Here is a 15,385-nt window from a genome sequence, read left to right on the forward strand (position 1 = left end):
AAAAGATGGAGAGAAAAACAGAAAGAAGTTGGAAGAAGAAAAGTCTGCAGGTGGCGCTGGGTCAAAGAGTAATCGAGAGTTAAAGACAGTGAGAGAGTATAAGGTGGGGGGGGGGGGGGGGGGCTGATTTACCTTCTCCAGCTTCTCTAAGGATGGAGGGGGGGAGGAGGAGCAGGAGGAGAAGAGGGGGGGGGCAGGAGGAGTAGAAGGAGGGAGGAGGAAGAGCAGGAGGAGGAGGAGCAGAAGGAGGAGGAGGAACAGCAGGAGGAGGAAAAGGAAGAGCAGAAGGAGGAGGAGTAAGAGCAGGAGGAGGAGAAGCAGAAGGAGGACGAGAAAAAGCAGGAGGAGGAAAAGGAAGAGCAGAAAGAGGAGGAGGAAGAGCAGGAGGAGGAGAAGCAGAAGGAGGAGGAGGATCAGCAGGAGGAGGAAGAGCAGGAGGAGGAACAGCAAGAGGAAAAGGAAGAGCAGAAGGTGGAGGAGTAAGAGCATGAGGAGAAGCAGAAGGAGGAGGAAAAGGAAGAGCAGGAGGAGGAGCAGGACGAGGAGGAGGAGGAGGAAGAGCAGGAGGAGGAAAAGGAAGAGCAGGAAAAGGAAGAGCAGGAGGAGGAGGAACAGCAGGAGGAGGAAAAGGAGGAGCAGGAGGAGGAGGAGGAACAGCAGGAGGAAGAGGAAGAGCAGGAGGAGGAGGAGCAGAAGGAGGAGGAGGAAGAGCAGGAGGAGGAACAGCAAGAGGAAAAGGAAAGAGCAGAAGGTGGAGGAGTAAGAGCACGAGGAGAAGCAGAAGGAGGAGGAAAAGGAAGAGCAGGAGGAGGAGCAGGACGAGGAGGAGGAAGAGCAGGAGGAGAAGAGCAGGAGGAGGAGGAGGAGCAGGAGGAGGAAGCCTGTGTTTAGTCTTGTAGTATTTCTTAAGGCCGGCCTCAGGGTTCATCCAGATCAGGTAAAACTAACCCACCTAGAGGTGTTGTCGTGGTAAGAAGTGGATATATACTGTATATACACACATTCAAATGGTTTCTTCTTCAGCGGTCTGCTCTTTAAAGTGTAACTGTTATCAAAGCCTTAAGTTCTATTCTTTACATTGTTCTCCATGTGTAGCAGGGACAATGTAATTCAAAGTAGAAAAAAAAAGACTTACTTGAGAATAATGGGTTTTCATTACAGTCATTATACGGTTGAGTGAGAGTCCCAGATCTTTCCCAGAAGCTCCTTTTGTCCCCTGATCCTTGCCCCAGTTTGCTCACATTCCCTCTTTGTCACTGGGCCCAGCTGAGGTCCCGCTGCCTGGCTTTGAGCTATGTGAAATTATTATATTGTACTGGGAGATAACAGACAGTGTGTAGCCTTGAGGCATTTTCTTCGCTTCACCTCCTTAAAAAAAGATATTGCTGTGATAAAGCACAGCTCCTTCTCTGCTCACGCTAAATTGAAGGGGAAGCCTTGAAGGCAAGGTCTGGTGAGTGGGAGCCACATGAAAGAAATAAAAGAAAGAATCAGCTGATGTTTGTGCGACTTGCTGTGTTTCAAAAAGAACATTTCTCATTACCATCAGAGTCTGAGAAGTGCCACCAGCTCATTGGGTAGATGTTCCAGGCTTTTGTTTGCTGCCTTGGTGCAGGTTTTCTGCAGAGGCTGGACTGATTGGAAGGCAGATTTCCATGACTTGGCATGTTCTGAAAGAAGTGGGCAGGAGATGGTGATTGTACGGTCAGTCACAAACATTAAAAGAGCACAACTAAACTGTAAGATGAAATTATCCCTTTAATAGTTAAAAGGGAGTTTTTTTCAATATTTAGATATTACATGAACAATTTCCAAAACGCTGACGATACGGTTCATTCTCCCGATTCTCTGCAAAATTCAGCTCCAAAAACAGAAAGGGAACAAAGTATGAACTAAAAACAGAACAAAATATCAAATCTGAGAGAATCTGTAGATACCAGACTGAAAAACGGCTATAATTGTATGTTTTGTTGTGTATGTGCTGATGATGTGTAAGACTGACAAGAGTATGTGAAGGAGATGTTTGTTAGAAAGAATTTATCTTTCATCAGAACAAGAGGCAACACTTGATGTCAAACAAACAGCTTTAGAATTCTACTAATTCAAGTTTGGAACATTAACCCTTTCGTGCATGTACTATGAGAACCTTAGTCAAGATATTTTTCCTGAGTTTTTATTCCTTTAGGCATGGAAAAAAAAAAAAAAAAAACGATCCAGTATTTATTTATTTATTTTATTTTTAAGGAGTTACAAAAATGTCCACTCAGCCGGACACCATGCTTTTAATTAACATGTATTTAAAACTTAATATCAGAAAGTGAGGTGGAAAGCTATCCAACAAGAACAGTTTTATGCTGCTAATCAGATGTTCTCCCACATTTTAAGATTCTCTACTACTAGTTATAATTCACTTCATGGAGATAATATGCAAAAAAACAAAACAAAAAACAGTTTTGTTGTGATTCATACTAAAAACATGTCCCCGCAGATCAGGTTTCTCATGAACAGCATTACAGTAACAGTATGAATTGCACTGTATGGGATGATGCGTAAGTGTCCACTGTGTTGGCTGATTATGCAACTAAAACAGCAAAACCCATGAATATACAAGAGAACAGCTGTCCACTGGAGTGACCACTATGCATGACAGGTTAAGATACTCAAAATCTCAAAAAAAAAAAAAAAAAACAGGAAGTAAAAAGATCTAACAATAAATCCTCTAAATATGTATCAGAGAAAATCAACATATTTTTTTTAAGTGTATGTTGGATTAAATACTTTTCATTCTTATTGGATGTAACTTTCTGCACTGTGGACGTTGACAGAACTTAAACCAAACTGAGGAAATACAGACTGAGACACACTGGTGCCCCCTAGCTGCAGTTTGGGCTTAGAAATAACAGCTCCACAAACAAAGACACACACACACAACACACCACACAACACCACACACACACACACACACACACACACACACACACACAGCCTGGGCTGAACGGTGGTGTATTAATCACACTGACGCCTGGCACTGCGATCTGTGACCCAGTCTTTTAATTGCATCCGCTCTGCTTTGCTCCCGCTCTCCCTCTTTATCTTACCCCTTTCCCCTTTCTCATTCCTCAAGCCTCCTCATGCCCATACCCATGAGAGGCGGCTAATGCAGAGATAAGAACCAGAGCTGGGGCTGTGCACAGACCCAAATGCTTCAGCTAAAGTGCCCCGGCCTACGCTCAGCGGACGCCGTGTGGATTGAAGCCATAACGCAGAGTCAGGCGGACTGTGTAATGTGATGATGTGCACGAAGAAAAAGACGTATCTGTGAGGAAAATCTTTGTCATCCGTTAAAATACTATGACAACCTTTGAAAAACCCCAGCGAGCATCGAGCCCCACACCCTGGCGTCCGTGTATGGTTGTGTGGCAGACGGAGGTGCAGAATAAAGACCTGTGTGTACGCTGACAGGCTCCGAGAATACAACACCTTTACAGCTGAAGGCAGGAGGGCCTTCTACAGCTGTTCCTTCAGACCTGCATGAAGCACAGCGCTGACACAAGAAGAAAACCAGGCTGTGATGCAGCGGGGGCGGGGGGGCTGTGGGTGTGTGCTGGCCACATAGATGTGACAGCGCAGTAACAATATGACAAGGTTTCATTCAGTGCCGTAAGTGCACCAGCACCAGATAACAGGAGTGTGGCGTTTAAAAAGTCCAACATGAGCAGTGACGCATGCACGCACACACGCACACACACACACACACACACACACACACACACACACACACACACACACACATGTATGGGAATGTGAGTGGATGACACACATACTCATTTATGCATCAGCTGTAATAATTTATATGCAAAGAGCTGGTGTCACACACTCCCACTCCCAATGTCCCCCTTCTCCACACTCAGTCTCTTTATCGACTCTCGCTGTGGCTCACGCATAAGCACACACACACACACACACACACACTTGAGTCGCAGCGGTTTCCTTTTGTGAGAGCAGGCTGTCAGAGGGAACTGTGTGGGCTTTTGTTAAAACAGAGAACTGCAGAGGCAGAGAAATTCATTTCCAACTGCGGCAAAAAAAAAAAGTCTTTTCAGGAAAGTCACATTGTACCTGCAGTGTTTTAAAAACAGCAGCATGTAAATTGAATTAGTTATAAGCATTCCTGTGGGGGCACAGTGGGCTGGATTTCAAGAGTTTCCAGAGTTGTGGATGTGTTTGCACGGGGTGCCTCTGGTTTGACGACACAGTCACAAGATGGTACTTTAGTTGCGATAAATCACAACATCAGAAAATAGATTTGACATCTTACTTGCCAATCATGCCTGTTCCGCTGCAGTTACTCCACCACCCACAGAAAGTTGTAAACTTTTCTCAATCCTTTTGCCTCTCGTTGGTGGAAAGAATATCACATCAAATGTCTTGAGTGAATTTTTAGCTCCTAAAATGTCACTTGCAGGTGAAAACTTTGTACATTGAGTCTCCTCCATATTTAAACACACGCTTGAAGATCACAAACCTTTACCAGAGTGTGTTCTGTATTCCCTCAGCATTCTGCACAACCACTGAGAACATATGTTTAAATATTGAATTAGGCACCAGCAGCATCTGAACTAAATTATAGGGAACACAGAGGCTTTAGAAGAACTGATTGTATAGTGAGTGAAAAGTTGAACATTATAACCTCAACTTTAAACCAAACTGAACTGGAACGATTGTCCAAAGCATCACAGCAGGATTACAAACACACCTTAGTTAGATTTAAACTAGTTTTACTGCACATGTATGTGAAAAATTATGACGGGCAAAGTGAAAAGGATAAACCTTTTTAAGGTGCAATATCATCTTCAGTTTGTATATGCGTCTATCAGTTTAAAAATACAGCTTTTGTAATTGGCTTCATTTCGCTTTAATGAGGTTGTCATTAGAATTAATTCAGCTTATGATGAATCAGTCCTTATCAGGGTATTTAAAAACAATTGTCATCCAAGCATTGCCTTCATTTTTAGTTGAGTACTTCAAACTGTGAAATCAGAACTGGCTTTATTCACGAATCCGTAATCATCCACACTCCAACTGATACAATACATAGGTGATTATAATGATGCTTTCCTTGACTCCAAACCCACTTAACTGCAGGATATAGCTCTGGTCATATTGTCAGGATGCAGTTCTGGTCTTTCTGATATGCAGGTACTGTTTGCGGCTGCGCACATACGCTGTTCTTCATTTACTCCTCAGTGGGCTCTGCGCTGCTGTCGATCACAGCGTCAGCCTGGCAAAATGACTGTTATTGGAAATTGAGTGGGTGGCGCTGATTTTCCCGTTGGTTTGAGGAACCAGCAGGGTATCAGAGGGAATGTTTACGTAGCACTGTGCCACGACTGTGATGACAAAAGGGGCCTCATCTGCTCATTTTGGACATATGCACTGTGACAGACACACCTGTTAATGATGGGATTAGAAAACATGCCTCCTACCACTGAGCCCTTGATTTAGACACAGTCAGCACCAGGAACCACTGCTTCAATATATGAGTGCAACACACATGGGATGACCTCTGACCTCTGACCTAACGCCTACATTAAGGAAGTGAGGCAGGTGACTTTAATCAGACACCGTCAGCCGTTTTGTCAGGTACTCCATCCATCCTTCAATAGAGGGTACGCCATACAACATTCTCTCCAGGCCACGCCCCTCTAAGTCAGACTGAGTGGCAAAAACCAACCTGCTCAACATGACAGAGTATGGCAGTAAACACAGCGAGACTGGGAAAATGTGAAATATGAAATTAAATTAAGGACAATTGGACTGGACTGGATCTGTACGAGCTACCAAAGAACAAGTGGTCCACATACATTGACATGTGGACAGAAATGGAGTATCCTGACATCCAGGGTGGAGGGGATCATGACTGTTTTTACTTGAAACAAACTTCATGGTTTCATCATCACTGACAACCAGGGTCCAAAACTAGAGCCCAGAACCAGCTGATCCAAAGTGCCCCCCCCCCTCAGTGAAATATGCATGATCTACTGGTACTGAGGATTTATGTCTAGTTCAGATCAAGTACTTTATACAACACAGATACTACTGTGGACCAGCAGGGTATGACTTTATACTGGTAAATAATATTTTCCACCCAGTTTTTAAATTATGACATTATTCTTGTAATATTATGGCTTTATTGTTGGAATATGATGACTTTAACCTCATAACATTGTGATTCTTTTTGTATTCGACTTTATTCTCATAAAATTAGTGTTTATATTGATATTTTATGACTTTATACTTGTAGTGACAAGCATTTTTTTTTCTTATGTGGCCCTAATACTCCGTCGTAGCTTTATTCTCCAGTTCCCCCGTATTTAAAAAACTAGGTTAGCCTCAGTTTAAGTTAGTTTACTAATCATGTAGGAGCACAAGGTTCAGAATCAAAATGAAAACAAAAACCATGAAAGATCTGATCATGAAACCAAGAGCTTCACTAAGAAGTAACGTTAGCCAAATAATATGTCATTAAGGTATGATTTTACCCAAAAATACTGCATAAATTAATGTTATCTGACACCAAACGGGATCCACAAATCTAGGTTTGGTTCCTGGATTTGTGGATCCATCTACTTTTCTTTCTTTGTCTTTCGGTGTCTGTAAAACGATAGGTCCGACTGCTTTTCAAACCTGTTCATACAATCTCTCAATCTCACAACAGCTCTTCCCCATTTTTATTGAATATTGTTCTTAAGTTTAGACAGTATTGATGCCAACGCTGCTACTCATCTCCCTATTTTGCCACTCAGTGGGGAACCGCTTTGACTTCCGCTAGCGGTGACATCATGTGCATACCCTCTATACTTTTGCTGCCCTGCTTCTTCTTCTCTGCTTGTTTTATCAGCAGGTTTTGGGTTTTATTTGACTTGAACTCTAGTTGTTTCAGCTAATACCAACACCTGCTGTACTGGAAATGTATTCTTATTTCTATAAAAATACAGGAAAATCTTTAAAAAGGAAGATAGTGAAAGGAGAAGGGGCATTACTTGAGTTCTGGTGTCATCGCCACAGTGACACTTTTTAAAGGTTAAATGTACTATTGATATTCTAAACTTGTGTACCAGAACACACTTAAAACTATCAAAACTACCATAAAGTATTCAGTTCAGTGTTTACACACATCTGTATCATAGTATCATCAAGTTTTTTCTTCTGACTAAAGGTCATAGTGGCTTATTTTGACAGTCATTTAAAATAATACTGTTCTTATAGTCTACACCTGCTGCCTCAGCTGATAGTTTAAATTATTGCTTTGTTAGCTTAGCTCTGTTAGCGTAGCTCTATTAGCTTAGCTATGTTAGCTTAGCTCTGTTTTAAACAGAAAACAGCCACAGATAAATGACAAATCACCTCCATTTTCTGTATTGTTTGAACTGAAGATCTGTTTGGAATCCAACAAAGAGGTCTGAACTGTCACCGTTTAGTCTGAACTGTGGCTCAACAAACAGCAACTCAGCAAAGATAAGAACATCCCATAATAACTTTGCACATTCATAAACCTTATAATCACACTCACCCATGTAGAAGAAACGCTGCGTTTCAGCATCGAACTCCGCTCTTGTGTCACTATTCATTTATCTGACACGGCAGTTGGACTAGTTTATCTACTTCCTGTCGCCTTTGTCAGAAGCGTCACATGATGTTGCTGTGACGTGTCTTATTGGCTGCTCAAGAGGGCTCCGTTGTGTCCAATGGTGAAAACTTTTTTCCTACCTTCTCATTTTGTCACTTCTTTGACTCTAAAAGTTGTTTTTGTGGTTCTCATGTCCTATGATCACTGCTGACACTTTTCTTCACCCTGGGAGACTCACTACTCCCTCTAGTGGACACAGACATCCTCCAGATTGTCAGTATGAATAAAATCAGTCATATCTCATATAATAAATCAAATACATTGGCATATTTGGCAGAAATTCACAGCTCTTATTCTAAACACTAATGATAATTTTAGGTCATTTTTTAATGTTTGAGAGTAGAATAATACCTATACCCCTTTACTGTCTTCTTTTTTTTCTACCTTACAGCATCTTAACACTACTGTATGTACTTTAATCTACATATGCTGCTGTCAGGATTGGATTGGATTTAAAGCATCAGTTTCCAAATGATTTTTATTTGAATAATATGTTGTTAATGAATACATTTCATTTTTAATATATGCCTTTTCCCATGGATGAAACAACCTTGAGCTTTAGTTACCTCCATATTAAAGCAATGCAGTGTTTAAACGAAAGCACATTAATGTAACTGCTTCTGATCAACCCTTAGCATAACATCAATATTTAGATATTGCACCAGTTTGATCATCATTTCTCTGACACCCTTTCATATACAAGCAAACTGCACTAAAATATACATTTATTGTCATTGTACATATGCACCACAATTCAATGGACAATACCAAGCTGCATAAATACAGATAAATAAGTGAAATACCCAACAACCGACTCAGTGTTAAATCAAATCCAAACAGCAGCAATACCCCACTCCACTCAGACAGATGTAGTCTGTGTGATTGTATTTTTTACACCGTTCCAATTACAGTCAAAGTAAGAATAAACAGAATAAATACATGAGAAGAGATGCAACAAAGACGGTCAGGGGAGACTATTACCAGGAATAAAGGTTGTTTCATCAATGTAGTCTATTAAAAGATCCCAGTTAATCTGTAGATTACACTTTATAGCAGCTAAGTGCAGAGTATAAAGTGCAAAGTGATTGACCTTTGTGTAATGTCTTTTTGTGCCTTCGTTTCGCTGCTTTGTGCCTCTGAGTTTACTTTTAAAATGGGTCCTTTTTCTGTCTGGTTGTGCTGGTGGCTCAGACTAGCTGCCCTGGTTTGCACTGGGGAGACAGTGCCTCAGACTGCAGGGGACAAAAGGGAGGATGGACAGGTGTGGGGAGAAGGGGGAGGAGAGGGAGGAGAGGGAGGAGAGGGGAGGAGGAGGGGAGGTTAAACAGCCGGAGAAGAAGGAAATAAGGACGATCAGAATTAAAGAACTGTGACACCGGAGCGTCCAGAAGAAGAGGAGACAAGGAAAAGACAGGAGGGACCAAGGAGAGACAGCCAGGAAGGAGAGAGGGGGTGGAGGACAGGTGTGGGAGAAGAGGGGAGGAGGAGGACAGGTGTGGGAGGAGAGGGGAGGAGGTGGTGGACAGGTGTGGGAAAAGAAGGGAAGAGGAAGAGGACAGGTGTGGGAGGATAGGAGAGTAGGAGGACAGGTGTGGGAGGAGGGGGGGAGGGGACAGGTGTGGGAGGAGAGGGGGGAGGAGGACAGGGGTGGGAGGAGAGGGGAGGGGGAGGACAGGTGTGGGAGGAGAGGGGAGGAGGAGGAGGAGGACAGGTGTGGGAGGAGAGGGGAGTGGAGGACAGGTGTAGGAGGAGGAGGAGGAGGGAGGAGGAGTTGGAGGACAGGTGTGGGAGGAGGGGAGGGGAGGACAGGTGTGGGAGGAGAGGGGAGGAGGAGGAGGAGGACAGGTGTGGGAGGAGGGGGAGGTGGGGACAGGTGTAGGAGGAGAGGGGAGGAGAGAGTGGAGGACAGGTGTGGGAGGGAGGGAGGAGGACAGGTGGGAGGAGAGGGGAGGAAGGGGACAGGTGTGGGAGGAGAGGGGAGGAGGGGTGGACAGGTGTGGGAAAGAAGGAAGAGGAAGAGGATAGGGTGGGAGAAGAGGGGAGGAGGAGGACAGATGTGGAGGAGAGGGGAGAAAGGGGACAGGTGTGGGAGGAGAGGGGAGGAGGAGGATAGGTGTGGGAGGAGAGTGGAGGAGGAGGACAGGTGTGGAGGAGAGGAGGAGGGGGGACAGGTGTGGGAGGGAGGGGAGGTGGAGGACAGGTGTGGGAGGAGAGGGGAGGAAGAGGACAGGTGTGGGAGGAGAGGGGAGGTGGAGGACAGGTGTGGGAGGAGAGGGGAGGAAGGGAGGACAGGTGTGGGGAGAGGGGAGGAGGAGGACGTGTACAGGTCTGAGCTGCAGAGACATTCTGCACAGGTACCCAACACCTGGGAGAGGAGCTGAGGTGGACTGTGGAGTACTGATGTGTGTGTGTGTGGTGTGTGTGGGTGTGTATGTGTGTATGTGTATGTGTGTGTGTGTGCTGCACTATCTGCTCTGTTGGACAGTGTGTTTTCTCTCATATGAGTCCAGAGGAGCAGCCGAGCAGAATGACACCAGCATCAGCTGTCTGCCAAACACAAAACATACCATAACAGATACACACAGACACACAAAGAGCACAAAGACGCACAAAGACGCACAAAGACACACCAGACTGAGGGATGCACATGCATTCAGAGAGGCTGGTAAAAGGGACCACAGAGGACAGAACCCACAATGTACACAAAACACATACACACACAGGAAGTACACAGTAAACACTAACACACAGGAGTATACAATAAACAATACACACAGGAAGTACACAATAAACACATAGACACATGAAGTGTACAATAAACATATACACCAGGAAGTACACAGTAAACACATACACACACAGGAAGTATACAATAAACACATACACACAGGAAGTACACAAAAACATACACACGGAAGTACACAGTAAACACATACATACACACACAGGAAGTACACAACAACAACACACAGGAAGTACACACACAGGAAGTACACAACAACAACACACAGGAAGTACACACACAGGAAGTACACAACAAACAACACAGGAAGAGCACAATAAACACAAACACACAGGAAGTACACACTCAACATACACAAGGTTAGAAACTTTAATTTAGAACCAAATTCACTCGTATCATAACCCATAAATAAGACCTTTTATAAAATGCTAACATTTTTAAAGAGTGTGTCCCTAGAAAAAAACACCCACATTAGCTCATGGTTTAAGTGTGTATCAACAGTTCCATAGTCATTTCCATGCATTCCCATCTTCACCATTATTCCTGGGAATAGGACCAGTCATGACTGTGCATGCTGTTGTCTGTGCTGCAGATATGGGTCAGCTGATGCTATTCAAATCTGTTAAACCCACTGACAAACCACTGTCATGTATTTACGCCGCTAACGTCATCAAAGCCGTCCTGTGGATGGTACTGCTGTGATGTCTGGAGCCAAGTCTAATGTCCTTGGGTTAGTGTTGGACTTTGTCATCCGATGGGACCATCTGTGAATGTGGTGGCAGTAAGCAGCGTAGACTTAATAGATATAAAGTGTCAGGGTGACAAATGTTTCGATACACTGTTGTAAAATCAGTGAAAGGAGTCTGTTTTCATCTCTGTTTTCCTGTCTCTGTCTGCTGTTCAGTCCAGATGCTGTTGAAAAGCTAACTAGATAATAACGGTGAAGGCCACGGGGGTTCAAGCGGCAGAAAAAAACCTTAATTGTGATCTTGTTTAATCGCAGATGGCTGTGGGTTTAGTGACAAGGGCTCTCCTTGTACACGGAGGTCATGTGGTTTGACAAGCTTACGTTAACAATTACAACTTACAAGTGTTTTTTGGAGCAAGGTGGGTGTGATGGTACAAAACGGACACCGTGGGTCCGATATGACAAGGATCTATTATCAGAAATGGAATATGAAATTGACCTGTGACTTCAGAGGTCAGCTTCATACTGTGACTATTGATACTTTTCGCAGTTTTTCTGAACCAAAGAAATGAGTCTGTGCCCTTCATGTTCAAATTATGACTCTGTTACTTTATTTACCAGGCAGCGTCATTACTCAACTGAAAAAGAAGAAACTGTAAATGAGGCAGAATTAGCTGATGAGGATCATTTGAATCTGTTGTTTTTGGTCAAATATTAAGACAACCTGAAAGTAATCTAGTACCTAAAAAATACCACAAACAATCCAAAAACATCCATTCATTCAAATTACAATACACAGTTACAGAACCAATCCATATTTTATAGAAGAATTAGGTGATATATAATTTGGTGTGAACAATAGTATGATGAAAGTGAATAAAAAACACCTAGGGCCTCATTTATTGTCATAACGTTACTGAACCTAGACCTGACCGACTGAGTCAACCCCAGGTCATAACACTGTAGGCACTAGGCATGATGGGTAATCACTGCCCCCACAGGTGTGTACTGTAGACACTAAGCATGATGGGTAATCACTGCCCCCACAGGTGTGTACTGTAGACATAGGCATGGGGTAATCACTGCCCCCACAGGTGTGTACTGTAGACACTAGGCATGATGGGTAATCACTGCCCCCACAGTGTACTGTAGACACTAGGCATGATGGGTAATCACTGCCCCACAGATTGGTACTGTAGGCACTAGGCATGATGGGTAATCACTGCCCCCACAGATTGGTACTGTAGGCACTAGGCATGATGGGTAATACTGACCCCACAGAGTGGTACTGTAGGCACTAGGCATGATGGGTAATCACTGCCCCCACAGGTGTGTACTGTAGACACTAGGCATGATGGGTAATCACTGACCCCACAGGTGTGTACTGTAGACACTAGGCATGATGGGTAATCACTGCCCCCACAGACTGGTACTGTAGGCATAGACATGATGGGTAATACTGACCCACAGACTGGTACTGTAGGCACTAGGCATGATGGGTAATACTGACCCACAGACCGGTACTGTAGGCAGTAGGCATGATGGGTAATACTGACCCCACAGACCGGTACTGTAGACACAGGCATGATGGGTAATACTGACCCACAGACTGGTACCGTAGACACTAGGCATGATGGGTAATACTGACCCCACAGACCGGTACTGTAGGCACTAGGCATGATGGGTAATACTGACCCACAGACTGGTACCGTAGACCCTAGGCATGATGGGTAATACTGACCACAGACTGTACTGTATGCACTAGGCATGATGGGTAATCACTGCCCCCACAGACTGGTACTGTAGGCACTAGGTATGATGGGTAATACTGACCCACAGACTGGTACTGTAGGCACTAGGCATGATGGGTAATCACTGCCCCCACAGACTGGTACTGTAGGCATAGGCATGATGGGTAATCACTGCCCCCACAGACTTGTACTATAGGCACTAGGCATGATGGGTAATCACTGCCCCCACAGACTGGTACTGTAGGCACTAGGTATGATGGGTAATACTGACCCCAGACTGGTACTGTAGGCACTAGGCATGATGGTAATCACTGCCCCCACAGACTGGTACTGTAGGCACTAGGCATGATGGGTAATCACTGCCCCCACAGACTTGTACTGTAGGCACTAGGCATGATGGGTAATCACTGCCCCCACAGACTGGTACTGTAGGCACGCATGATGGGTAATCACTGCCCCCACAGGTGTGTACGGTAGACACTAAGCATGATGGGTAATCACTGCCCCCACAGGTGTGTACTGTAGACACTAGGCATGATGGGTAATCACTGCCCCCAAGGTGTGTACTGTAGACACTAGGCATGATGGGTAATCACTGCCCCCACAGATTGGTACTGTAGGCACTAGGCATGATGGGTAATCACTGCCCCACAGAGTGGTACTGTAGGCACTAGGCATGATGGGTAATCAATGCCCCCACAGGTGTGTACTGTAGACACTAGGCATGATGGGTAATCACTGACCCCACAGGTGTGTACTGTAGACACTAGGCATGATGGGTAATCACTGCCCCCACAGACTGGTACTGTAGGCACTAGACATGATGGGTAATACTGACCCACAGACTGGTATGTAGGCACTAGGCATGATGGGTAATACTGACCCACAGACCGGTCTGTAGGCAGTAGACATGATGGGTAATACTGACCCCACGACCGGTACTGTAGACACTAGGCATGGATGGGTAATACTGACCCCACAGACCGGTACTGTAGACACTAGGCATGATGGGTAATACTGACCCACAGACCGGTACTGTAGGCACTAGGCATGATGGGTAATACTGACCCACAAACTGGTACCGTAGACCCTAGGCATGATGGGTAATATGACCCACAGACGGTACTGTAGGCACAAAGCATGGGTAATCACTGCCCCACAGACAGGTACTGTAGGCACTAGGTATGAGGGTAATCACTGCCCCCACAGATTGGTACTGTAGGCACTAGGCATGATGGGTAATACTGACCCCACAGACTGGTACTGTAGGCACTAGGCATGATGGGTAATCACTGCCCCCACAGACTGGTACTGTAGGCACTAGGCATGATGGGTAATATTGACCCACAGACTGGTACTGTAGGCACTAGGCATGATGGGTAATATTGACCCACAGACTGGTACTGTAGGCACTAGGCATGATGGGAATATTGACCACAGACTGGTACTGAGACACTAGGCATGATGGGTAATACTGACCCACAGACTGGTACTGTACACACTAGGCATGGGTAATACTGACCCACAGACTGGTATTGTACACACTAGGCATGATGGTAATACTGACCCACAGGTGTGTACTGTAGGCACTAGGTATGATGGGTAATCATTGGGCTGCGTCTCTTTTGGCCTTGTGCGTCCATCTGGACTCCTCAGACCACATGACCCTTTCCATGAACCACAGTCTGTTTCTATCATTGTATCAGTTTACATTCACCTCTGCTGTAAATATCCACTTGAAGACTGTCACATATTCCAGTTGTGTCCTGTCTGTGTATACTGTCCTCTTCAAATCTCACTCCCCATAGTGTTTCTGTTCATTTACCTTCTGTTTATTCTGTGACCTAACAGTGATCAAATACTGACTACATTTGCATGTTTCTGTCAAAAATCTATTAAAAAGCTGTGAACCATCTGACATTTTGGTTCCAGAATACATTTGTGTTACATCTGGACAGTGTTTGACTATCAGTCTGTCTCTGTTTGTCCCTTTATCCTCCCATCTTTCTCTTTCTTAGACACAGTTCCAGTATCTTGTCTCAGTGTGTCGTCTTTGCCTTTATCTCACTTTAACACTGACTTGACTGACGGTGTTTTTTTTTTTTTCCCAAAGACGGTTCTAATGAATAGCTCAGCAGTTGTGAATATCTTCACACGATGTAAATGTGCTTGAAATCCGGTCATGGTCTGGCTCCTCCTGGGTACACACCAGTAGGCGGTGAGTGGTCGATGAGAGCCGGCCCCGTGGCCTTACAACCAATCAAAGACACCTCTAGCACCGCTGCACAATGGCAATGCCGCATGGAGAAGCGATGTGTGTTCCCACGCCAACTGGCAGCACTACAGCATGCAGATTCAGACGGAGCCTCAAGGACTCACACATTTGTATTGAAGGATTAAATTAATGTATGCACTAGCGGAGGTTTTGATACTGGCTGGACTTTGACACTTCCTCCTACGCATATGCTTAGCCAGACAAGAACACACACATGCATTCAGACGCAGGCATCGCA

The 15,385-nt window shown here is 44.6% G+C and overlaps 1 long non-coding RNA gene across 1 annotated transcript in view; it reads right to left on the bottom strand.

Annotated features, from left to right (window-relative positions):
- Positions 1–939: 939 nt before the first annotated feature.
- Positions 940–15,385, bottom strand: part of LOC115419214 (uncharacterized) — a 16,297-nt gene continuing 1,851 nt past the window's right edge. The window contains exons 2-3 of the long non-coding RNA XR_003935417.1: positions 3,479–3,488; positions 940–952 (exon numbers count right to left, since the gene is read on the bottom strand). This is a non-coding gene — a long non-coding RNA (uncharacterized LOC115419214). The remainder of the gene's footprint in view (positions 953–3,478; positions 3,489–15,385) is intronic.

Source organism: Sphaeramia orbicularis, chromosome 5, assembly GCF_902148855.1.
Source record: "Sphaeramia orbicularis chromosome 5, fSphaOr1.1, whole genome shotgun sequence".
Taxonomy (NCBI): Eukaryota; Metazoa; Chordata; class Actinopteri; order Kurtiformes; family Apogonidae; genus Sphaeramia; species Sphaeramia orbicularis.